This window comes from Dermochelys coriacea, chromosome 3, assembly GCF_009764565.3.
Source record: "Dermochelys coriacea isolate rDerCor1 chromosome 3, rDerCor1.pri.v4, whole genome shotgun sequence".
In the NCBI taxonomy this organism is placed as follows: domain Eukaryota; kingdom Metazoa; phylum Chordata; order Testudines; family Dermochelyidae; genus Dermochelys; species Dermochelys coriacea.
In genome coordinates, this window is record NC_050070.1 from 40,710,343 (window position 1) to 40,735,216 (window position 24,874).

At 45.2% G+C, this 24,874-nt stretch overlaps 1 long non-coding RNA gene and 1 pseudogene across 1 annotated transcript; one reads left to right on the forward strand and one right to left on the reverse strand.

The window, feature by feature from the left end:
* Positions 1 to 1,555: 1,555 nt before the first annotated feature.
* On the reverse strand, positions 1,556 to 10,898 carry LOC122459243. The gene is made up of 3 exons (XR_006279787.1): positions 10,704 to 10,898; positions 1,788 to 3,456; positions 1,556 to 1,660 (listed from the first exon to the last, which is right to left on the reverse strand). It is a non-coding gene; the product is annotated as an uncharacterized LOC122459243 (long non-coding RNA).
* LOC119852916 lies at positions 3,207 to 16,512 on the forward strand (annotated as a pseudogene).
* The last annotated feature ends 8,362 nt before the right edge of the window (positions 16,513 to 24,874 follow it).

The window sequence follows — 24,874 nt, forward strand, 5'->3', positions numbered from 1 at the left end:
GTATAGGACTCTATGAGAGATCTCTTCCACCTCCAAGGATACTTGATGAACTGCCCAGTATGTCATAAGACCAGGAAACATTTTATATAGTGAATAAAATCATCTGAATATTGTTTTAATACAACACTAGGAATAAAAAAAACATGCAGCAGAATTTGGCAACCTACTAAAAACTTTAGTAATCTTTTGTGAAATAAAAACTGCTCACGTTCATGTAAGCAGGATGAGCTCCACCCTGACATCTGGTGGTGAGTTGGGGCAAGTTGTGGAAAAGAACTTCAGGAGCTGATCTCATTTACATAGGCACACCCACCCTGCCTAGCATGAGCCCATAGCTGCCCAAATGATCACTTTGGCTGCTGTGGGATCCCCAGTTTCTCTGTTATTGGGGCAGGAAGAATAAATTGTAATTATCCTGATTATGTGAATCAAGGACAGTGGAACTGTACTTGGCCTCTTGTTATGATGGAGGGACTTGCCATCAACTAAATAGCACTAGCTGGGCAAGGGACATGGTTCCAAGGCTTGGTGAGGGGGGGGGGGGAGATGGGTATTGATCTTTGGTAGTATGGGGATTCTGGTGAGGGTGTTACATGCTAGTTGCATTTCCTTCTCTTTCTACTGTGGAATATTGGCTAATTTTGATTCCTTTAGGAGTCTAGTTACAGGCTGCTGAGCTGGATTCACTTTGGGCCAATGGTGCACTAGCACTGAGGCTCCCCTACTACAGGCTCAAATCACAAAAGAGCTAAACTTACTAAGAGCTGAAATCACTGAGTGTTGTGTTAAGTAGTGGGGGAGCCTGAAGATATATTGCAGAGCAGTTTGTGGGACAGCTAGCAGAGCAGAGTGGTTGGTAGAGTAGAGCAATTTGTGGGATGGCTGAAGCAGCTCATGGGGTGTGGCTGGCAGAGAGGAGTGATTTGTGGGAGAGCTGGTGGAGTGAAGCCCCATGGAGAGGTGGGGCAAGCAGCTTTAGACCATGTAAGGTGCCCTTTAAACCCCCTCCCCCCATCTCCACCCAGCTTGGCAGGTAAAACTCTGCAGATAAACTTTTGAGCTCTGGTGTCGCACTGACCAGCGACAGAGACTTTGGGGTTGTTGAACTTTGGGTTGCTGGACTCAAGAACCAAATGGAAAGGACATGCCCCAAATTGCTTGGGGGGGGGGGGTGTTTTGCTCATGGGTTGTGTTATGAATCCTGTTGGTGGTGTTTTTCCAACATAATGCCACATTGTTTCTCTCCATTATTAAAAGGCTTTTGCTACACTCAGACTCTGTGCTTGCGAGAGGGGAAGTATTGCCTCTTAGAGGCGCCCAGTGAGGGTGGTATATATTTGTCACTGGGTGGGTGCTTGAGCCGGTTTTGCATTGTGTATTGGAATGGAACCCCTAAATACTGAACCCAGTTCTTGTTACTGTCAACTCTGATGGGCAGAAGGGTTACATACAGAAGAATCTACATTTACTCTTTCTGGTTAATAGATGGATGGTATTCTAAATGCTATCTAGAAAAGCTGGTTTAAGCTTGTTGAGGGGGTGGGGAGAAGTCCTGGCGGGGGGGCTGAAATTCATGTTACCTGCTTAAAGCCTGGAGTACTAATCACTGGTAGACAAAACCTTACTTGAACCCCTTCACAAGGTGAATTTCATTCTGAAGCTATCACCAGAAAAAAGGAAAAGGAGTACTTGTGGCACCTTAGAGACTAATTTGTTAGTCTCGAAGGTGCCACAAGTACTCCTTTTCTTTTTGCGAATACAGACTAACAGAGCTGCTACTCTGAAACCTGTCACCAGAAAGGTGCACTTAGAAATTCCTGATCTGGGCCATCTTGGTGTTGGCTTCTAAAAGTAATGTTGCGATAATTAAAAGGGACAATGTCAGATTGTTTAAGCCCCAACTTTAGGTTCCGTCCGAGAAAAATAGATACGTAAAACCTAATATTACGATTTTTTTTTTTTAGAAGCAGGAACGCGAACCCGGCAGCATTTTGCTAGGGCGTAAGATAAGCAAAATGAAACTGAAACAAGACTAACCAGGACAACTTCCCCACGCTGGTTCGCAGCCAGTGTCAGCAGCAAGCAGCAGCGCTCCAGGCAACAGCGAGAGGAGACTCGGTGAGCTGCAAAGCCGGGGGCTGGGCGGAAGGGGCAGACAGGGAAAGGAGCAGAATAAGGGGGCACCGAGCTAGAGTGGGGGAAGCTAAGTGGAAGTAATGTAGGTGGGGGAGGCTGCTCCAATATCTCCCCTCCCCCCCAATAATGCTTGAGGCTGTCAATGCTTCCAATCACCCTTCCCCATCTGGTCCAGGCTCAGTCACCCGCCTCTCCTCCGCCCACCCCCGTTAGCCTGTTCTCTTCCGCAGTCCCCCTCCAAACAACCCCCAGGCATCTTACTCCACGTGCTCCCCCAGTACTCTCCACCGATTTCCCCCGTCACCCTGCCTTCCCTCATCCCCGCCCCCGTCCTACTTCTGCAGGGCACGTTGGAGAGGCTCCTGCCGCACCCCCACCCTGCCCTGGGGAGGGGCGCCACCCAGAGAGGGAAATCCGTGACTGTGGCCGGTGAGAAATATCCCACCCCAAGCTGCACAAAACCAAGACGCGGGCCCCTTCGTATACCACAGTCGAGGCACAATACAGCCAACACACGTGTGTGTGACACACTATTTCTGTGCAGGACACACACCCGCTTCCTGCCCACAGCGGGGTCTTGGAGGGGTCTGTCCCTCGGTTCCAGCTCCTACCTCCCTACGCAGCTCAGTGGTTCGAGCTGGGCTCAGGCTGGCTTTGCACCGGACACGTTTTGCAGCCTAGCAGCTGCGACTGCCAATGACAACACCCTCCAGGGTGCAACAAAACTTCAGGACTCTGTCCTGTGGGGGGAGAGGGGGGCGATCGCCCTTGTGTTCAGTGCAACGAGAAGCTTGGATACAGCGGCGAGGCAGAGCGTGGCCTGAGCCCCGCTCCTGCGCTGCGGAATTAAAATCCAAGAACTGCGAACAGCCACCCCAGAGTCCGGCTTGGGCAAAGCGGGTTATTTGCTGCGCTCCACGCTCCGCTCCAGGGGTGGGGCAGGAGGAAGCAACATTATCCCGCGTGTGCAGGTGTCTCTCCTTGCTGCGGTGGGGAGCTGGGACTCAAGGCTGTTGCAGCTGCTTCTGCAAAGGGGGCGAAGCAGCTGCCCGCACTTCTCTGTTTTGCAGGCGGCCGATCGCTGCTGTTGAGCACATGACAGGAAAGCACAGAGGCTGCGGGGAGAAAGTGCCGAGCAAGTGAAGCGGACCAGCCAGCAAGTAGCCTGCAAAGGGGTTTATTAACTACAGCGCTCACTTTGCTGGATGTTGAGGGCGAGCCTCGGAGAACCTGCATCTTGGTATTGCGTGGCTGTTGTTTTCCCCTCCTGATCGGATTTTTTTTGCAAAGCTTTTCCTGGGTGTTGTACCGTTCCTTCAGCTGAGGAGGAGGAAATGGGGATGAGACAGCGTTAAGTAACCTTTGTTTTCGGTTAAATGCTGAGAAAACATCCTACTCCCTGGAGAGAGGCTACTGCATGAAGTCAGGGGAATTTCCCACAGCTTGGCTGCAACTGTGCTTGTGCTGAGGGGGAGGGAGTGGCTTGGAGTGTGTTTTGCTTTCTCTGTCGGGAGAGGAAGGTTTCTGGGACTCTCTCTCTACACGCCAGTGTAAACTATGCTGACGTTAACAGCATGGCGACAGGGGACACTCCCCAGTGCTGCGGAGGGACAGGTGTGGAATTCCTGACAAAGTGAGACCCGTGCCAGGTTGCTCGTCTTTCCTAGAGCTGTGGTTGGCGGTAGCTGTGCCTAAGGTATCCAGCCTGTTAGGGACCCACCACTGACCCCTGGGAGCAGCTCGGAACCCCTGCACCTCCAAGCTCTCTCAATGTTGGAGGCTTTTCAGGCAGCAAACAACCTCATGTCATTCTCAGTTCTGCCCATGCCTAGAGACTCTCGCCCGTCTGTGGAGTTGGCAAAGGTGGCCACTTCAAGAGGGAAGCCCTCGATGGGGCTGCCCCAGTGGGCCTCAGCCTGGTGCAGGTGCCGGTCCTGTCACCAGATCCATGCCATTGATCTCCAGCGTCATGGCACCATTCTCCAGCTTCCCGGTCACTGGCCCCCTGGCCCCGCTCCCCATCACTGCACTGTATGTCTCTGGAACCAGTCACCAGCCCCTGCCACCAGTTTCTGGTGCAGCACCACCCTCTCTCTGAATCACAGCCAGCTGGAGATGGTAGCAACAGCTCCTCCTTGGTCACTGAGGGAGGAGTCTGAGGAGGAAGCTATCCCTTCCTCTTCATGACACTGGTTGTCTGGATCAGACTTTGCTGTGGGTCCATTGATGGGTTGGCCACTGGGACAAGGACCAGTGCAATGGCCTTATTGGACCTGTAGGGGCTTCCACCGATGGCAGGATCATGCTCCTAGCCAACATCCTCAGTAGTCTGAGAGGCAGAGACTGGCACTGACCTGGCCACCGGAGATTGACTTGGAACCGGAACCCGTACCAAAACCCACAATGGCCCCAGGGCCATCTGCCCTGGCTGGGGAGGAGGAGTCAGTCCCTCCTGTGATGATGGCCTCTTCCCTGTCCTCTCCAGCTGAGGCAACCTGCTGCCACCAGATGATTTGAGCCCACCAGGAGCTCCTCAAATTTGTCACCTCGAACTTGGGGTTGGAGGTAGAGTAGCATAAGGTGCCTACAGGCAGCCTTTTTGATATTAGCTGCTGCAGCTCTAAGGTGGCACTCCCAGTGCATAATGGGGTACTCAAGCTATTCAAGGCACTGTAGCATACCCCATCCTCTCTGCCCCAACATCTAAACGGGCAGAGAAGTACTATTATGTCCCTGCAAAGGACAATGAGTACAGGTATTCCCACCCTCCCCCAGGGTTACTAGTGGTCTCAGCTGCCAATGAACAAGACAGGCTGAGGCAAATGAGAGCAATCCCTAAAAATAAAGATGCTAAAAAGCTGGATTTTCTCAGGAGAAAGGTGTATTAGATGGCCAGCCTGCAACTGCATCTCTCCAACCGGCAAGCATTGTTGGGGAGATATGACTTCAGTGTCTGGAACTCAGTGGCCAAATTTATGAACTCCCTTTCTCAGGAGTTGACAGGAGTTCTTGGCTGTCATGGAAGAGGGCAAGGCAGTAACCAGGGCCTCCCTATAGGTCATCCTGGCCACAGCTGATTCTGGCAGCCATGCACATGTGTGCACACACCTAGCATGGAATGGACATGAGCAACACATCTCGAACAACAGGTATGAAAGGTAGGTAATTGTTTTTTTCTGATTACAGACAAAGTACATATTTGCATGTATCAAAGGCTGGTTAATGTAAACATATAAAGAAGAATATTTACACTATTACTGATTATTATTTTCAGTTTAAAAAAACCCCATGTCTACAAGGGCTCAGTTCTCATTTACTGTTATTCTGCTCCAACAGTTTAAGACTTTTATACTTCAAAGCATTGTAAAGTGCAGAGTCAAGCAATCAGTCAGGAACTCCAGACCCCTGAGCGGGGCAGAGTGAACAGTCAGTCTGTAGCCCCTGAGCCTCCTTGTTAGGGCAAACATAGACAACTGCCACAGCACAGGAGCTAGCAAACAGAGCTGTAAACAGGGGAGTTAGTATTGTGGTGCTTGTTTGGGGTTTGTTTTTGCAGTGGGGGGTGGTCTTTTGGTGTGGCTTGTGTTTCCCAGATTAACAGGATTTAGGTGGGAAGGCTATGACAGATACGGAGGCAGCAGTGGGAGTGACTCGTATGGTGGAAGACAATGAGGATGACTGGATGCGGAAGCTGCGGTATGTACATGATCTTGGAGGGGGCAGGTAAGAGTTTTTTCCTGCATGAAATACCGTCTAATAGAGCTGACGGAGGAAAAGATCCGAGGTCTGGAGATGCAGGTGGAAAGTCTGGTTGAGTTTAGGAAGGGGTTTGAGCAGATGATGCAGCAAAGACATGAGGTATCTGAAGGGAAAAGCTCAGACTCGCAGATGGAAGCAGGGCTGGGGAATTTTGAGGGGAGACTGGGTGAGGAAAGTGGTCAGTGGAAGCATGTGACTCAAAGAACCAGGCAGAGGAAAAGACGGGCTAGTGAAGGAGAAATAGAGCTTAGGAACAGGTTTGCAGAGTTGGAAAATGAAGGGGCTCAGCAGGTACTTGCTGAAGGTGGAAGGGCAAGGAAGAGGAGAAGAGAGGCTAGTCCTATAGGAAAAGGGGAAGAGTCAAGGGAGACTACACCAAATATGAGCCCCAGGAGGATATAGATGGGTTGAAGAGGATAAGGGAGAATAGGAATGGAAAGAACTTGCAGCCAAAGGGAACAGGGGAGAGACTGGAGAATAGCACTGTCACCAGGAAAAGGCAGGTCTATGTGATCGGGACTTTTATTGAGAAGAATAGACAGGCCTGTAAATAGAGCTGATCCAGAGAATAGAAGGGTGTGCTAAGATATGGGATGTAGACCTGAGGTTGAAAAGGATGCTAAAGGGAGCGGGAAAGAATCCCCCAATTATCCTTCATGTGGGAACAAATGATATGGCTAGATTCTCGCTGGAAAGTATTAAGGGAGACTATGCTAGGCTGGGGAAGACGCTTAAGGAAATTGAGGCTCAGGTGACCTTTAGTGGGATTCTACCTGTTCCTAGAGAAGAGCAACAAAGGTGTGACAAGATTATGACTGTCAGCAGATGGCTTAGGCAGTGGTGCTATAAGGAGGGCTTTGGGATGCATTGCCACTGGGAGGCATTCACGGACAGAGGACAGTTCTCTTGGGATGGACTTCATCTGAGTAGGGAAGGAAATAGACTTGTAGGATGGAGGCTGGCACAACTGATGGAGAGCTTTAAACTAGGAATTTGGGGGAGATGGTTGGGAGAGGTCCAGGTAGTCTCCACGCCAGATTTTAGCACTGAGAGGGAAGATGATGAAGAAAGAGGATACAGCCGTGGGTAGGAGAATATATATATATAAGGAGCGAGGGCAGTGTGGATACCAGTCTAAGGTTATTCTGGCTGTAGAACGACTGTGCCTAATAGGGTACAAAATGTGAGCGAGGCCAAACAGCAAAAATTAAGATGTTTGTACCCCAATGCGAGGAGCCTAGGTAACAAAATGGAGGAACTATAGCTACTGGTGCAGGAGGTGAAACCAGATATTGTAGGGATAACAGAAACATGGTGGAATAGTAGTCATGACTGGACTACAGGTATTGAAGGGTATGTGCTGTTTAGGAAAGACAGAAATAAAGGTAAAGGTGGTGGAGTAGCATTGTATATCAATGATGAGGTAGAATGTAAAGAAATAAGAAGCGATGGAATGGATAAGAGAGTAGGTCTGGGGAAAAATTACATTGGGGAAGATAACTAGTAGAGCCTCTCCTACGATAGTGCTTGGGGTATGCTACAGACTGCCAAGATCTAATTTGGATATGGATAGAGCCCTTTTTGATGAAGTAAATACTAATGGAAACTGCGTGATCATTTGAGACTTTAACTTCCCAGATATAGACTGGAGGACCAGTGCTAGTAATAATAATAGGGCTCAGATTTTCCTAGATGCGATAGCTGATGGATTCCTTCATCAAGAAGTTGCTGAACTGACTAGAGGAGATGCCATTTTAGATTTAATTTTGGTGAGTAGCAAGGACCTCAGAAGAAATGGTTGTAGGGGATAATCTTGGTTCAAGTGATCATGAGCTAATTCAGTTCAAACTGAACGGAAGGATTAACAAAAATAAATCTGAAACTAGAATTTGATTTCAAAAGGGCTGACTTTCAAAAAAAATAGGAAATTAGTTAGGGAAGTGGATTGGACTGAAGAACTTATGGATCTAAAGGTAGAGGAGGTCTGGGATTACTTTAAATCAAAGCTACAGAAGCTATCGGAAGCCTGCATCCCAAGAAAGGGGAAAAAATTCATAGGCAGGAGTCGTAGATCAAGCTGGATGAGCAAGCATCTTAGAGAGGTGAGTAAGAAGAAGCAGAAAGCATACAGGGAATGGAAGATGGGAGGGATCAGCAAGGAAAGATACCTAATTGAGGTCAGAACATGTAGGGATAAAGTGAGACAGGCTAAAAGTGGAGTCGAGTTGGACCTTGCAAAGGGAATTAAAACCGATAGTAAAAGGTTCTATAGCCATATAAACAAGAAGAAAACTAAGAAAGAAGTAGTGGGGCCACTAAACACTGAGGATTGAGTGGAGGTTAAAGATAATCTAGGCATGGCCCAATATCTAAACAAATACTTTGCCTCAGTCTTTAATAAGGCTAAAGAGGATCTTAGGGATAATGATAGCATGACAAATGGGAATGAGGATATGGAGGTAGATTTTTACCATATGAGGTAGAAGCAAAACTCAAACAGTTTAATGGGACTAAATTGGGGGGCCCAGATAATCTTCATTCAAGAATATTAAAGGAATTGGCACACGAAATTGCAAGCCCATTAGCAAGAATTTTTAATGAATCTGTAAACTCAGGAGTAGTACCGAATGATTGGAGAATTGCTAATATAGTTCCTATTTTTAAGAAAGGAAAAAAGTGATCTGGGTAACTACAGGCCAGGTAGTTTGACATCTGTAGTATGCAAGGTCCTGGAAAAAATGTTGGAGAAATTAGTTAAGGACATTGAAGTCAATGGTAAATGGGACAAAATACAACATGGTTTTACGAAAGGTAGATCGTGCCAAACCAGCCTGATCTCCTTCTTTGAGGAAGTAACAGATTTTTTAGATAAAGGAAACGTAGTGGATCTAATTTACCTAGATTTCAGTAAGGCGTTTGATACGTGCCACATGGGGAATTAGTTAAATTGGAAAAGATGGGGATCAATATGAACGTCAAAAAGTGGATAAGGAATTGGTTAAAGGGGAGACTACAACGGGCCAGTTTTGGGACCAATCTGTTTATTACTGACCTCAGCACAAAAAGCGGGAGTGTGCTAATAAAGTTTGCAGATGATACAAAGCTGAGAGGTATTGCCAATTCGGAGAAGGATCGGGATATTATACAGGAGGATCTGGGTGACCTTGTAAATTGGAGTAATAGAATGAAATTTAATAGTAAGAAGTGTAAGATTATGCATTTAGGGATTAATAACAAGAATTTTAGTTATAAGTTGGGGACGCATCAATTAGAAGTAACAGAAGAGGAGAAGGACCTTGGAGTATTGGTTGATCATAGGATGACTATGAGCTGCCAATGTGATATGGCTGTGGAAAAAAAGCTAATGCAGTGTTGGGATGCATCAGGAGAGGTATTTCCAGTAGGGATAAGGAGGTTTTAGTACCATTATACAAGGCCTCACCTGGAATACTGTGTGCAGTTCTGGTCTCCCATGTTTAAAAAGGATGAATTCAAACTGGAGCAGGTACAGAGAAGGGCTACTAGGATGATCCGAGGAATGGAAAACTTGTCTTATGAAAGGAGACAGAAGGAGCTTGGCTTGTTTAGCCTAACTAAAAGAAGGTTGAGGGGAGATATGATTGCTCTCTATAAATATATCAGAGGGATAAATACAGGAGAGGGAGAGGAATTATTTCAGCTCTGCACCAATGTGGACACAAGAAGAAATGGGTATAAACTGGCCACCAGGAAGTTTAGACTTGAAATTAGACCAAGGTTTCTAACCATCAGAGGATTGAAGTTTTGGAATAGCCTTCCAAGGGAAGCAGTGGGGGCAAAAGATCTATCTGGTTTTAAGATTCTACTCGATAAGTTTATGGAGGAGATGGTATGATGGGATAATGTGATTTTGGTAATTAATTGATCTTTAGATATTCAGGATAAGTGGGCCTAATCCCCTGAGATGGGATATTAGATGGATGGGATCTGAGTTACCCAGGAAAGAATTTTCTGTAGTATCTGGCTGGTGAATCTTGCCCATATGCTCAGGGTTTAGCTGATCGCCATATTTGGGGTCAGGAAGGAATTTTCCTCCAGGGCAGATTGGAAAAGGCCCTGGAGGTTTTTCTCCTTCCTCTATAGCATGGGGCACGGGTCACTTGAGGGAGGATTCTCTGCTCCTTGAAGTCTTTAAACCACGATTTGAGGACTTCAATAGCTCATAGACATAGGTGAGGTTTTTCATAGGAGCGGGTGGGTGAGATTCTGTGGCCTGCGTTGTGCAGGAGGTCAGACTAGATGATCAGAATGGTCCTTTCTGACCTTAGTATCTATGAATCTAAAACACTGGTAGTTGGGGGCTCTGAGCCTGTTCCCTCAGGGGGTTAGAGGGCATGGTCTTTTGGGCCAACAGTGATTGGTCAGCCTCCAGTGACTAAGTCAGCTGGACTGCCCTTGCCCTCAGGACTGTAAGGCCTAATGGTCAGAGTAGGTAAAGTAACCCCAGCTCTCAGGGCTGTAAGGTCTAGTGGCCAGAGTCAGCGAGGCAGCCTGCTCTCAGAGTGGTATGGCCTGGTTGCCAAAATCAAGATGGCTGCCCCCTCTCTTGGAGCTCAGTGGCCCAGAAGCCAGTCAGAGAAGTGGGCCACAACCTAGGGGTGGGTAGCAGCCAGGATAGGGGGACCCAGGCCCACCTTGCTCCACAGTTCCCAGCCCAGGACTCTATCAGTGGCAAGGGTCTCTGCCACTGAGTCAGCAGGGATCCAGACTGAAATACTCTGAGTGTTCCAGGGTGTGTGGTTGCCGCCTACCTCTGGGCTACTTCCTACCTTGTCCCTTGTAATTGAGCATGAAGCATCTCTCGAGTTTCCAGGCTATTCAGCATGGATGGCTCCCGGCGACTCTGGGTTTCCGCAAACCTCTGCCATTTTCTGGGTCTCCTCCTGGGCTTTAATGTCCCTGGTTCCTACTGTCAGAGCCTCTGGCACTTCCCAAGCTGAGCCCACAGTGAGCATCCTTCCTCCTGAGTTGTCAGCCCAGACTGAGCTGGTCTGCTGCCTTTTATACTGCAGCTACACTTGGAGCATGGCCAATAGGGTTGAGGAGGTATGGCTTCCTCAGCGCACAATGTGGAGTTAACCCTTCCCCATCCAGTGCAGGGGGAATGCACCCATCACAGCGGGGTTGATGCACCCTGTCACAGGGTATAACTATGCTGCATTTTAAAACCAGTGGCAGCAAGTTTCAGAGTCCAAAGTTCATGCTATAGCACAAAACAGCACTGTAAACACGGTGGCTTGGGCGCTCAAACTCGCCCCTTCTGTGGTTTGCAGAACTCAAGCTCAAGCCCAAACATCTACACGGGTGTTTTTAGTGCCATAGCACAAGCCTAAGTCTTTAGATAAGGGCTCAGAGACTCACTGCTGCAGGTTTTCAAATACAGTGTAGATCAGTTGTTCCCAAACTTGTTCCGCCACTTGTGCAGGGAAAGACCCTGGCGGGCCAGGCCAAGCTAGTTTGTTTGCCTGCTGCGTCCACAGGTTCGGCCGATCGCGGCTCCCAGTGGCCACAGTTCGCTGCTCCAGGCCAATGGGAGCTACGGGAAGCGGCGCAGGCCAAGGGATGTACTGGCTGCTGCTTCCAGCAGCTCCCATTGGCCTGGAGCGGGAGCCGCGATCGGCCAAACCTGCGGACGCGATGGGTAAACAAACCGGCCCGGCCCGCCAGGGGCTTTCCCTGCACAAGCGGCGGAACAAGTTTGGGAACCACTGATGTAGACATATCCAGAGGGCTCTACAGATTGAAAAAAATGAAGATTCAGAAATGCTAAAATATTTTGCTGGAGAATTGTAAGCCTCAGTTGTGGTTTCTTCAGGTTATTGAAAAAAGTAAGATGGCCACATAACAGTGTTTAGCCCACTGGGCCATCTTTTTGTAGGTTATTTTATTTTGAGTGTCTTTCTGTCAGTTCTGAACTGTTGGGAAATATTAGTGGAGCTTTCATAAATGGAGAGATCATATATATACATACACTGGGCCGTTCCGTACACGTCTCTCTCTTTTTTTTTCTTTTTTTTTTTTTATTGCAGGTGGGTTTCTGCTCTGTGTAACAGCACAGGCTCAGTAGCTTTAACATAGACCAACACGTGGCTGAGAACCTTCAGACTCCCTCCAGATATTTCGAATTAGAGAAGAAGAAATGAATCCTGCAAACGACAGTGCAGCATCCAGAGACATATTTGACTGGGACTATATTCTGTGGGAAGTTCGTTGGAAGTTACTAGCAGCTGGCTTTTTTATCTACCTGGGAGTATTTCTTCTAGCTCACTTGCTGTCGTCATGGATCAGTGCCAGTTATCGCACTTTGTCAGGAAAGGAGAAGGCCTTCTGGAATATGTCTATAACACGTGGCCTGTTTGCAGTTCAGAGTTGTGGAGCTGGCTTGTGGGCCTTGATCATAGACCCAGTTTTTCAAGTTGACCAAGGGCATTCGCAGCAAAAGTGGAGTTGGTTTCACTGCTTAATAGCTGCTGGCTTCTTCTTGCATGAAAATGTAGTTATTCATGTGTCTAATATTGTTTTCAGGATGTTTGATGTGTTCTCAGTGGTTCATCATTTATTTGCCTTTGTGGGCTTCTTGGTGTGATAACAAACATAAAGTCTGGACACTATCTACCACTGATGGGACTGCTACTTGAGATGAGTGCTCCTTCAACCTGCATCTCCAATGTGCTTTTAAAGGTAATAACTTGGTGTATTTATTATTGGTGATAGAAGTTTCCATTATAAAGCTCACATTGCCTCCTGCTCAAAAAATATCTGCATAGAAATATTGGCTCATCAGCTCCAACAAGCTTAATATAGACCATTCAATTTCTGCTGGAGACTAAAAGTGTGTGCGTGCTTGCTCACACATCTGAGTGTGTATATATGTTCTCCTTCTATACAGAGGGAGTACAGCTTTGAAGAGATCTGCCATGCTTGTAGGGAGAGAAGAAATCAGCCCTGCTTCCCAAACCACAGTCAGTTCCAAGCGGTCTGTCCTAGTGGTTTAAGCATAAATTCTAAAATTCTGGACTCTAAAACTACAGCCACAAGCCCTGACAGGTTCACCTCAGCCCTCCTGTGATGCTTTTATGAGAACTTAAACTTGAAGGTCCTGTCTGTGCATGTAGGTGCTAGAGCAGTTAGTCAAGGTTTGCTTGGGAGGTGTTTGCCATAACTTCCCAGACCCTGGTAGCCCCCCTGCATTTTTGTGAGAGGTGCTTTGTTTTGATTGTCTTCCTCCCTTCAACAGGTGGCTACATCTAAGTGATGTATGCACACAGGTGGTGAAGTGGTTTAGAATTCTGCTGGACAAAAGGTGCTATATAAATGTGCAATCTCTTAGCACTCAAGAGAAAAATGATTGAGAGAACGTTTGTATGGCAGTTTACACTAAACACAACAGGAAAACTAAATATGTCTCTTATTTCTAGAAAACACTGACTGTCTTATCTTGAAGCTGCAATCTCATTTCTCTTTCTTCGTTGTTGTCTCTTCCAGATTGGCTGTGCTAATACCCCTTTTTGGAAGGCAAACCAATGGGTAAATATCCATATGTTTCATTGCTGCATGGTCCTTATTTATCACATGTGGTGGGTGAATATTTCCAATTAGAATGATGTGGTGGAAAATCTGGGACTTCCATATTTTGTCTTTTTCATGGGGTTAAGTACGCTTACATTAATACTTAATCCATACTGGATGTACAGATCAACTCAGCAGCTTTTCAGTCTAATGGACAGGAACTTTCCAAATACAGCAGTGGAAAATGGATCTTCTGGTAAATTAAATAGTGAAACATTTCAGAAGAAGAGGTTATACTGCTGCAATAGTTGTTAAGGTAACTGGAAAATCTGTCCGGAAGAATGTGGTGCAGGTTTACTTCCAAGTCCATGAAAATAGAATTGTTTATAAGAAGTCTATGAATATATTGATCCCCTCACAGATTGCTATCAGTGTACTATACTTATTTGTCAAAAGTGTTTTAAAATTGTTTCTGTCTATATTTAAAGTACACAAACACACACACACACACAATCTTTGACTCAGTCAGGATTCATACCAGTAATTTTAGCCTGAGCATAAAGTAGTAAAATCTCATTCTGGGGGAAGGGACAAATTTGTGATAGAAAGGCAAGGTATGTAAAAATCTACAGAATCATAATTTCAGTGGCAAGAGAGACTAACTGCCTACTCACCCCCTCCCCTCCCTCAGCTGCCATCTCCAGGTCCTCCAGCTGGTGGAATTTTTGATAATACAACTTTGTCAGAAATGGGTCAAGTTAGGCCTTTTGAATAACATCTTTCTCCCACAAACATAATGGAGACAAACCTAAAACAATTGTGTGTATATATCTATTTGAGAAAATATTGAAATATCAACTTTTTAAAATTATACTTTAACAGAGGGATGCATAGCTTAGATGAAAATGATATTGACCTGTGGTAATCCTAGGGAGGTTAGCCTTGACGCGTAGGACTGAAAACATTTATTCATCAAAGTCATTATCTGTGTGATCTCCATCTAGGATTCCACTGCTAGACACGTTGTCACATTGATCATCATCCACATCACACTCACACATCTCTGTTAAGGCAGACAGCTAGCCAGACATTTGCAGGGTTGTGAGCATCTGGTCTTTGTACATGAGCTTTTGATTAGCTGAAGGAGCGCATGGTATTTTATGCAGAACTGGTGGGATCTTCCATCCTCCAAGACCCATTAGCGCCCAATAGGGGAAGACAGTTTTGGATGCGGTCAGTTGTCCCAGAGCCATTCTATTGCCTGATACTTTGCCCTCTTGACAGCAGATATAAATGCATCCCTTGTCAATGACGCTTTTTCTCCATTTGCTGCTTGGAAAACATCCACCAACATAGCTCTGCAAGTGTCATAATGTTGTTCTTCAAATGCTAAACTAGGCATATGAATGTCTCTAGTGTGCATTTATGACCTAATCAGTGACTGTCTCAGCCATTCTGAGCACCTTGAGAGCAAGGAGAGAGAGACTGAAGTCTGAATGAAATGCCTTCCTGTAAGATAATGTGGTCTTTCCAGCCATCCTTCCTGTAGTGTGACATTCTGAAAAGGCGTTGAAACTTGGCAGTGCGGCTGTTGAATAGGGCTGTAAACACCTATGTCATTTTTATTCAGTTCTGATGTGTTCATGTGTTCCAGCTGCATAAGGAATGTTAACTGAACTGAGCGATCCCTGGGTCTAGCATGTATGGCTGGCCAGTGAGGCATGAAAAGCAGCTACCGACACATTATGCTACCAGTAACAGCCTCTGACACATAAGCTGCCCTATCAGAATTTGCTACATTTCCCCAATTTTGGGGCAGTGGTCGTGAATTCTGAAGAAGTAGGGTCCCTTTGTCGTAATTTGCTACCTTTAAGCTTTGGTCTGGTCAGTGTAGCTAATTGTGATGGGGTGAGTCATCTGTTGCAATTTGCTGCCTCTCCCCTTTCACATCATCTGATTCAGGGTACCTTTCACATCCTCTGGGTCCATGGGTTACAAATTGTGATAGGGCATCACCATCCATCTCAATTAGCTACCCCTGGACAAAGGTGAAAGGTAGCAAGCCATGGTGCATATTGATGTCCTGTTACAATTTGCTACCATTTTGAAATCACCATTGTAAACATGGACTCAGATAAAGAGAGGTATTTACAAACTTTATTATTGTAACCAGGTATATAAACAAGAACTGTTTACTTTCCGTTCCAAAAAATTTTAAAAAACAAGCATCGAAATATATGTATTGATAGTTATTAACACCTTTTTTCTATACTGAAATGAACAGTAAAATTAAACTTCTCTATTACTTGTTTATATTCCAGCTGCGTTATTCCAAGAAAACTAAAATATTTCTCTTAACAAAACAATTATATAATGTACATATTAGGTTAACATCTGAACTATGTATACTTGTTGCACCTGTACTCTTTCAATTATCATTTAATTAGGTTTTCTTCATTAGTTCCCTCTGGAAGGCAAGGCATATGTTCCCTCCTCTTACAAGAGTCACACTGGATCTTTGATAAGTACTAGATGAGAAAATGAAATTACAGAACTACCAATACTAAACATAATTTCTGTTTACTCATAACATTTATAAAATGATATTCCTTCAACATATAACCATTACTCAAGATATGACTATCAGCAGCGGTGAAAATGTTTATTACTGGAATTATTGCGAGAATCCTGATCCTTAGGCTGGTTATTACATTGGGTCTCTATGCAATAGGCTAGACGCTGGGCCATGGCTTTGGTTTTTGTACGACAAACCATCATATTCTGCTTACTTATCTGTTTCAACATACGGTGTGTGTTTCTCATACAATATTGTGTTCTTACCATCATGCAATCTTCATTTTCTTTTCTGCAAGTGACAAAGTTGCAGTATATGCAGTAAACCATGTGCTCTGAAAAATCAATACAATGTACTCAAATGATGATTATGTTGTGATCAAAACTCTAAATAGAAATGTTGATTTATTCATTTATGCCAGTTATTTCAATTAGTTAACTGGTTTGCAAGTATTTCAGGGGGTTATATTTTAAATTATATTTGGTACAACAGCCTATGTTTCTCAAATTTTTACTTTACTGATGGTGGATATAATGATATTTAGTTACATTTCACTGCTCTATCAATGGCAACCATTCATCCCTTCCACATTTTTAGTACTTAAAGAAGTTATTCATACAGAGTCACTATTAGTGAACCAAACCTATGACATATCCCACTGTAGGTGTATTAAGATAACCTTCATGTGACACAATTCCACTCTTCTTGTTATCTTCCAATATACAATGGGCTCACTAGGTATATGTAACAAAGTTATTACCTGACTCCTTCATTAAAAGAACTGCTATTTTTCTTTTAAACGTAGTCAGAGCCGCTTGTGTGGTTTCTACAGAACTGATGTCTTTATGCTGTAAATACATTTCTACAAACTAATAACACTTCTATTTAGAAAACACATCATAATTACACATCATTAACAAATAATAATGAAAATTTGGTATTGAATACCTTTAGGATGAGTTGTCCGCAGTTCTGCCCATCAGTTTGTCTCTTGTGTTCCAATTGTGGATTTTCCAGTTACTTGGTAGATGAAGTATGTGAAATTTTACACTTGCCGACTGTGTAAGTAGGTTTCGCTTTTTCTTACAGTTTCTGTACATGTTTTGTGATTTCTCTATTTAATGAATGGTTGCAATGACTTAGTGCTCATATACATACAAACACACACACTTGGTTTCATATTATCATATCAGTCTTATGCTCTATATCACTCAATTTGCTGTGTCACGTGCAGAGCTATGCAGGGTCCATGCTTCTGTCAGAGATGGCAGATGGTGAGGAGGGTCATGTATATTTGTGGGATTTAGGAAAAAAGGTGCAAAAATTATGTATAATTTTACATATGGGATATGTATAAAATTACGGGATGGTGAACACTGCACTATGTGAAGTTGATCAATGTGCGACGCCTTTTGGCCCCAGCGTGCATTGCCAAAACTTTCAAAAATACAGTACAGTCGACCGTGGCGAGTTGCACAGTGGGATATCTATCCATGATGCACCACACTTTTAATCAATACAAGGATTTCTGGTGAGTATGCTCAGTGCCAACACAAGGAGTCAAATCGGCATGCGCACGTGTGACATACTAACGTGAAGATTTTATGGTGATGTAACTTAAGTTAATATAAGTTTGTAATGTAGGTATGGCCTTAGGTATATGAGATGTTTGGGAGAGGTAACAGGAAAAGTATGAGGTTAGGCTAAGATTCATTCAGGTGTTTAGGCTCCTGCTTTTGTGGAACTTGGCCTACTGCATCCTAAAGGCTGAAGAACAAAGAGGCACTAAAAAGAATCAGTATAATTAATTTCTTGTTTTTTAATGTCATGACTTGAGGGTATATAATTCATGATTTTGGAATTCTTGTGGTTTTCATGCTATCTTGGGGTTGTAGATACGTTTTCATTATGTTGTGAAAGCCAAAACTATTAACTGGGTTCAAAAAAGAATTAGATAATTTCCTCACAATAGGTCCATCAGTGGCTATCATCCAAGATGATGAGGGATGCAATCCCATGCTCAGAAGCTGGATGTTCCTAAACCTCTGACTGCCAGATGCTGAGAGTGGACTTGAGGGGATGGATCACTGAATGATTGCCTGTTCTGTTTGTTCCCTCTGAAGCATTGGCACTGGCCATTGTTGGAAGACAGAATATTGGGCTAGATGGACCATTAGTCTCACCTACTGTGGCCGTTCTTATGTTCAGCAGTTAATGAAGATTTTTGCCCTTGAGATGGATGTAATATGTGATAGTGTACTGCTCTTATTGAATATTTGAGACTCAAGTTCTATACACAAGCAATGACGTGAAAAGTACTAGGGGCTGGGATTGAGAGGCAAAATAACCGTTGCAAAAGGCAATCCCCTTCGGCGGATCAAATGCCAATGAAGTTTTGACAACAGGCCAGGACATCAGTCAGACTGGAAGTCACATGATCCAACAGAATAAACTTGTGTTATAAAAGAAGAAGAAAAAGTTAGAATTAAAAATCACATTAAAAAACATAGCTAGTGCTATATTAGAATCATTGCTCAAACTACTAGCAACTATTTGCATATAAATATTTTGACTATTTGCTATTAAAATAAAAATTAAATAGCATGATGACATACAGCTGCATTATGATAAAAAAGGTAAATGATGTGGTAAGAGTAATAAAAATAACATTGTAAAAGGAGCAAAGCTATATTCAAAATGGATTACAAGGAAGGGAGCACAATTCAGGGAATCGCAGCAGCAGATAAGACAAATTTATGAACTGTTATGAGACTTCATATAGACATAAACTAATAAGGTTTCTTTTTATTTTTAAAATGTGACACGTAGTTTTTGAGGGGCTATATGTAAAATATTTCACTGAATCAAGTAAAAAGTAAATTTCCTTCCCCTAACGTTCTCCTGAGCCAGTGTAAACTACTCGGGCAGGGCAGGAGCCTAGTTATATTTTATACCTCCTAAAGCATATGGCACATCAGTGGTATTTAATGAATAATATTGTTCACTTACCAGTGTTTGCTAGCACAAAAGAACCAGAAAGAGAAGCTGATATGTATCAAAACTGAATTCTTATTTGGAAAGGGGGAGTGTTCTTCAGTATTGTTAAAAATATAGCTAGGGCATTATTTTTATTATTGTGACTTTCACCTTGGTAGTGTACCTTGAACACCCAGATATCATGGGCATAATATAAGAAGCTGGATCAAATTCATTTACTTTATTTGAAGGGGGGTGGGAAGGAGGCAGAGAAGGAGGGAGGCTCAGAACTTGTTAAAGGGGAGGATAAGAGAAGGTCACCTGGTATGTATCCCTCTAAAATTATAACATCAACAAGTAAGCTTAAGTGTACAGATTACCATTTGGTCAGGTTATTGCTGTTCTACGGATATACATAGATTGCTCTCAGTTCTCTAGACCTAGACTGGTAGTGTTGAGGTCTCAAACCCGAGACGGCACGGTTCGTTGTCTGACTTCAGAGAGACAGGCAACATCAGCAAGGTCCAAACACAAGCTCTTTATTGAGGAGTGCACACAACAATAGAGAGCGGCCCATCTCTAAGGAGAACCAGCTGCCTCTTTAGGTAAAATTAGTAGGTTTTATAGACAGTTCCGTCGTGTCACAGATTATTCATTAAGCAGCCGCCCCCCCTATGTTAGTTAAAAGTTCTCTGTCTCTATTATGCATGCATACCTATCCCCCTATTGTATATAGTTTTTCCGTAAGTCTTAATGCCTCACCAAACTTTCTTATCAGTGTGGTTGTCAAACAGGAGATGAGGAGTTAAGAACAGACATAGAACAGAAACAGGGAGTGGAGACCGTGTGTCTCCTTATCTAAACAAACCATTCTCAGAACATCTGGTACAAAAATGCAGGAATGCAGGTCTCCCTTATCTCACTCCCTGCAACTTAAACAAGTATTCTTTCATTCTACTTATCTCATACAGGGACTTTCCCAGCAACCTTTATTGGCCTGACTTTGGTTCGGTTGGCTTAACTGCTCATGTTTAATTTTCTCACCTTACAGTTTCCCCTTTGTCCCCAGAGTGCCATAGGGGAATTCTTTGGGCACACTGGCCACTGTGAGTAGTGAGTTGGAAATATTCACTGCTTGGTAGGGCACAACTTGGTACCCATCCAACAGCCGCATCTTAACATAACATACAAAACTATTAGGCTACAAACAATTACAACAGTTATGTAGCCAGCCACCTATATCTGGAACCCAATTGAACAAATTGCTCCACTACGAGTCGACCCGCTCTCCTCCATGGTCTTTTGCATGGTCTTTTGTATATGGTGGTTTGCCTTTTCCCAGGTGGCGTTATGAACATCCGGAACATATACACAGCATTCTTGTCCAATTAACGCACATGTTCCTCCCTGAGAGGCCAGCAGAATAGCTAACGCCAAGCGGTTCTGGAGAACTATCTGCCTTAGGTTTTTTTTGTTCGGTTGCCAAATCTACCAAGGCATCGGCAGTAATATTTGCCGTTATCTCCAACTCTTCCTGAAGTCTCATAACTCCTTCTCCAATACACCAGGTGGTACCTCCACAGGTGAAGACGAATCCTCCACAAGCACCCGTCCAATCATTTAGGGCATGCCAAGTAAGGGGGCGAGAGTCCTTAACGTCTTCCTCAGCCCCTCTTACATTTCTGATTTTCCCTCTAGGAAGATGTGCACGATAACTACAGGTGGTTCTAACCAAGCCAAATAGCAGGATCCACTCCATGAAGGAGGGAGGGCTAGATATGCCTTGTTACCACACACCCAGCATACCCCAAAAAGGGTAGGAATGACTTTGGACCAGGTATTACTGATAATTTTGTACCATCCGGTCCAAGATGGGAGGAGGGAGAATTTAGCCACGGAGGCGTTAGTGGAGCATAAACACATAGTATGATTTGGCAGGTTATACTCAAGTGTGCAATTTATAACGTAATGCTCAATCAATTTGTGACCTTTATACAAAAAGTGTTCTTTCCCATGCAGATTGCACTTGTTACCCGTGAAACTATGCCACGCGGAGGTACAAGAGGTTGCCCCATCCAGGAGAGAGGTATTAGGACCTCTCTTACTCCCAAAATGAGTGCCATTAAAGTAGGCTTTGCACTCGCTATTACCTAAAGCTATTTTCCCTTCTTTTAAGAGGCACCATTGACCAATTCATTTCCAAACTATTAGGTACCTGCTTTCAGGGATGCCGGTATCAGCCCAGGTAATTTTTAAATTGCCTAAAGAGTCCTTCCAGGATGGGGCCCAGGTCATATTCATTGCACTACGGGGAATAGGAACCATGTGAAGACCTTTTTGGCTATCAGCTGGCATTAATGACCACACCCAGCATGAAGTATTATGTAGGCTGGCATACGAGCTTTCATTTCATGGGCAAGACGAATAAATGTTAGGACTGTGTGATTCTATAGTCTCTACTCCTTGTACCACCAGAAAAGAAAGATAACAAGTAACAAACAGATTAAAAACACAAGAACCCAGTCTAGAAAACGGGGCCATCCTTCCCAGAGAGGACACCACCAACTCAAGGTTTTTTTAGCTGCAGTCAGAGCTTCAGGTTGCCCAAAGGGGTGGCAGTCCATTTGTCTTGAGCACAAATGTCGTGGGCTTCTGATTCATCCGGTTCACGGTGGGGTGAACATGCGTAGCTCCCTCGAAGTCAGACACTGTCTGCTTCTGGGGAACCTTTTTCCAGGTCAGATTCCCTAGCGGTGCTCCTCTTGACTCTGGTACGATGGATCCAGGGTAGCTCCTTCACTCGGATAGCGGTAGGGCTCACCAGAAGAGTTTTGAAGGGTCCTAGCCACTGCGGTTGAAGCAGAGTCTTCTTATATGCTTTTACCCACACAGGATCACCTGGTAAAAAAGAATGAACAGCTTCCCACAAAGGTAAGGACTGGGAGCATGCAGAGTATTGCTGCAATGTCACTAGATGTCTCTGCAACTCTTTTAAGTCTCTGTTGCTTTGGTCATATCAGTATCATTGGGAACTGATATAAAAGGAGCGAAGGTTGGGGGTACACGTCCAAACAGAATTTCGTAAGGTGCCAGTTTAGTTCTGGCACTCGGAGTTGTTCGAATAGTATAGAGAGCTAGAGGAAGGACTTTAGTCCATCTCATATTGAGTTCCCAGCATAATTTTGTCAAAAGATTTTTTTTAGAGTGCCGTTCATCCGCTCCACCTGGCCTGAACTCTGGGGATGCTAGGGAGCGTGAAAGGCCCATTTTGTTCCTACCGCTTTGGTCAGTTTGTTACAAATCTTTGCTGTGAAATGAGTACCTTGGTCTGAGTCAATTATTTCAGGGGGGGCCAAATCTTGGTATAACTTCATTAAGTAATACCTTACATACAATAGGTTTCAGAGTAGCAGCCGTGTTAGTCTGTATTCGCAAAAAGAAAAGGAGTACCGGTGGCACCTTAGAGACTAACAAATTTATTAGAGCATAAGCTTTCGTGAGCTACAGCTCACTTCATCGGATGCATTGAGCTGTAGCTCACGAAAGCTTATGCTCTAATAAATTTGTTAGTCTCTAAGGTGCCACCGGTACTCCTTTTCTTCTTACATACAATAGTTGCAGTAGCTTGAGCGGTGGGATAAGCTTCCACCCATCAAGTGAGCTGGTCTATTATGACTAATAAATGCTGCTTTCCTTCAGAGGGAGGTAAATCGGTAAAATCAATCTGTACATGCTGCATAGGTCTATGAGTCCACCTGCGCCCCCCAGGTGGTGGTTGTTTATTTACGCCCCTGGGATTACATTGCTGGCACAGAGCACACTTTTCTACTGTCCTGCTGGCTACTTCATGGAGTCCTGGGGAAACAAACTGTCTTAAAATAATCTGGGCCATTTTATTTGCTCCCAAGTGTGTGTTTTTGTGGGTCTGTTCCATCACTGCACTCTGTTTGAGGACTTCAATAGCTCAGACATAGGTGAGGTTTTTCGTAGGAGAGGATGGGTGAGATTCGGTGGCCTGCGTTGTGCAGGAGGTCGGACTAGATGATCAGAATGGTCCCTTCTGATCTTAGTATCTAAGTTGTTAGTTCTTCTTTACTGGGGTAGGTAGCAGAGCATTACCATGAGAGGAGTAGAACAGGAAGAAGGCAGAATTGAAACCTTTCAAAGCTTTGGCCCAAGTGAGTGGACATGGGGGCATCATTTGAGCTCCCCGCTTCAGGTACCAAAATGTTGTGGGCTGGCCCTGGCTTCTAAAATTAATTTTGTGATAATTAAAGAGACAATATCAGGTTCTTTAAGCCCCAAATTTAGGTTCCATCAATTAGAAATAAATACATAATATTTCTAAGAATTTTTTTAAAAGCAAGAACCCAACCACGGCAGGATTTTGCCAGGCAAGAGAACTGCAAAGTGAAACTGAAACCATACTAACCACGGCTTGCCCCGCTCCCCATGCTGGTTCCCAGCCAGTGTCAGCAGGAAGCAGCAGGTGGCAGCGCTCCAGGCAACAGCGAGAGGAGACTCTGTGAGAGGCAAAGTTGGGGGCTGGGTGGAAGGGGCAGACAGGGAAAGGAGCTAAATAGTGGGGCACAGAACTAGAGTGGGGGAAGCTAAGTGGAAGTAATGTAGGTGGGGGAGGATGCTCCAAACTCCCCCCCACCCCCAATAATGCTTGAGGGTCTCAATGCTTCCACAAAAAGAAAAGGAGTACTTGTGGCACCTTAGAGACTAACAAATTTATTAGAGCATAAGCTTTCGTGAGCTACAGCTCACTTCATCGGAATACAGACTAACACGGCTGCTACTCTGAAACCTGTCAATGCTTCCAATCGCCCTTCCCCAGCTGGTCCAGGCTCCATCATCCACCTCTCCTCTCTCTCCTCCCCTCCCGTGCCCCCAGTTAGCCTGTTCTCCGCCGCAGTCCCTCTCCAAACAACCCCCAGGCATCTTACTCCACGTGCTCCCCCAGACTCTCTCTAGTACCCTAAATCCTCACCGATTTCCCCAGTCACCCTGCCTTCGCCAATCCCTGCTCATCCCCACCCCAGCAGGGCCAGATTAACTTTTTGTGGGCCTGGCACCAAACATATTTGTGGGCCCCCATGGGGCAAGGTGCAGGGGGGGGGTGGGATGGTCAGCCTCCAGAGTGAAGGGCAGGCTGGGGGCAGTGAGGCACAGCACGGGAGCAGACCCTCTCTGCGCAGCCCAGCAGGAGTGCACTGTTTACAAACCTGCAGCTGCCAGCCACCCACTGGCCTGCCCATCCCTGTGCTGCCAGCATGCCCCTTCCCCTTGAGGGCAGGCCCGCACCACATTCCCCCCCTGGCCAGGGCCCCACCCTTATGCCCAGTGGCCCCTCACCCAGAGACCTCTACCACAGATCTCTATGCCCAGCCCCCACCCCTCCCCCACTGGCCTCCCACTACAACTGCACACACCACACCACTCGCCCAGTGCCCCCCGCCCATAGACCTCCCCACTGCCCAACGACCTTCCTCACAGTCCCACCATCACAGCTGCACAGCACCCCATGTTCCTGAGGGGATTCTGCACCAAAAAATTAAAAATTCTGCACACAATATTTTAAAATTCTGAACATTTCATTTGTCAATAAATAAATGTGGAGGCTCCAACATGGCAGTGGGGAGCACAGGCCACTGGTTGCATGAGGCGGGAGAATACCCTGCAGCCTCCCTTCACACCACCTCGGGACAGGGACTCAACAGTGAGGCTGAACCTGACCCTGACACAGTACAAGGGCCAGGCGTGCCCCAGAAACACTCTGTGGTCCTGCCCCTCTGTGCCAGGCGCACCAGATGTAGGTGAGCAGGCTCAGCCCCAGCAGCAGGATCCAAGTGCAGAGGGACTTAGTGTGGGGGG